Here is a 1631-nt window from a genome sequence, read left to right as displayed (position 1 = left end):
CTGCGTCGGTTACGACACTATGGGAACGCCTCTAGGCGTAGCAGGTCTGAACGTGAATGAAATCACTCCAATCCTATTGGCTTGTTGCTAGAACGGTAAGGTGTGACGGAATAACCGGAGGAGTATAAAGCACACCTGTACACACTCATCATTAGCTTAAACTATGAAGCAGGCGCTTCAGGCGGGGAGAGAGGTGCGGCGGGCCGACGCAGTGTCTCGTTCCCCTTCTCGGGGAACCAGGGTTACATACGTAACCCGAGACGTTCCCCTTCGAGGGAACTCGAACTGCGTCGGTTACGACACTATGGGAACGAGATACCCACTAAACCGTGCCGAAACCCCGGTGGTAGAATGAGCCCTCACAGCCACAGGTGAAGGCACCTGATAGGCCAGGGAAATAGTCTGAACAATCCAGTTGCTAATAGTATGTTTGGATGCAGGGAGCCTAGCCCTGGGGGACCCAAAACACACTAGCAGCTGGTTAGCCTTCCTCCAACGGGAGGACCTCAGAGTCTAAATACTCATTGCTCTGACAAAGCAGAGCAGATGAAGTCTCCCGTCCTCCGCTGTCACATGAGGTGGAGGATGAATGCCTGCAGCACTGTGGACCCTGCCGCACAAGAAGGCACTTTAGGGATGTATCCTGGACGAGGGTGCAGAATAGCCCTAATATTCCCCGGGGCAAACTCCAGGCTTGCGGGGAAACCGAAAGCGCTTGGAGATCCCCCACCCTCCTCAGAGAGGTGATAGCAAGGAGAAAGGCCATCTTGAGGGTCAAGTGCTTAGCCTCAGCTGACTCCAGGGGTTCGAAGGGGGCCTCAGCCAACGCCCCAAGAACCACCGCCAGATCCCAAGTGGGAACCTTGGACCGAGTCGCAGGTCTCATCCTCCGGGCACCACGGAGGATCCGTGTGGACGGGGCCCTGGAGCTGAGGAGGGTCTCGACTGCTCCGGCTGTTAGACCCGCCTCTAGGTACTGTACCCCCTCAGGGGCCTGACCCACAGTCACCATATGGCGGGGCAAGGGTGAAGAACCCGGCCCAGCGCCTGGGACAGCAGGTTTCTCCTCAGAGGGACCCGCCACGGCGGGCCGTCCAGGAGCGATCATGATGTCCGAAAACCACACCCGGGTTGGCCAGAATGGGGCTACGAGCAGTAGGCCGACATTGTCCTGGCGGACCCGCTCCAGAACCCCCGGGAGCAGAGCGACTGGGGGAAAAGCGTACAGACGTAGCCTCGGCCACGAATGTACCATGGCGTCCAGACCCAATGGGGCTGGAGGAACGAGAGAAAACCATAGCGGGCAGTGCGTAGTCTCTTGAGACGCAAACAGATCCACGTCTATGGGGCCGAACTCTTCGCACAAGAGCTCCACCACTTCGGGGTGAAGTCTCCATTCCCCGGGCCTCAGCCCCTGCCTCGACAGCAGTTCTGCTCCCTGATTCTGCGTCCCCGGGAGATACATCGCCCTGAGCGATAGTAACCTCTGCTGGGACCACAGGAGGATCTGACGCGCCAGTCTGTCCAGAGGGTGCGAGCGCAGACCGCCCTGGTGATTCAGATAGGCCACCACCGCTGTGTTGTCGGAACGAACCAGGACGTGGTGGCCTTGGAGATCGGGCAGGAAACTC

At 58.7% G+C, this 1631-nt stretch overlaps 1 protein-coding gene and 1 long non-coding RNA gene across 2 annotated transcripts in view; one reads left to right on the top strand and one right to left on the bottom strand.

Annotated features, from left to right (window-relative positions):
* The window catches only part of coch (coagulation factor C homolog, cochlin (Limulus polyphemus)), an 18199-nt gene that overhangs the window by 3424 nt on the left and 13144 nt on the right, over positions 1-1631 (bottom strand). The gene's annotated exons all lie outside the window — the stretch shown is intronic.
* Positions 1-1631, top strand: part of LOC123978723 — a 3480-nt gene that overhangs the window by 548 nt on the left and 1301 nt on the right. The gene's annotated exons all lie outside the window — the stretch shown is intronic.

The sequence above is a fragment of the Micropterus dolomieu genome, linkage group LG11, assembly GCF_021292245.1.
Source record: "Micropterus dolomieu isolate WLL.071019.BEF.003 ecotype Adirondacks linkage group LG11, ASM2129224v1, whole genome shotgun sequence".
NCBI classification, from domain to species: Eukaryota; Metazoa; Chordata; class Actinopteri; order Centrarchiformes; family Centrarchidae; genus Micropterus; species Micropterus dolomieu.
The sequence above is the reverse complement of the archived record's forward strand: the minus strand, read 5'-3'. Positions and strand labels throughout refer to the sequence as shown.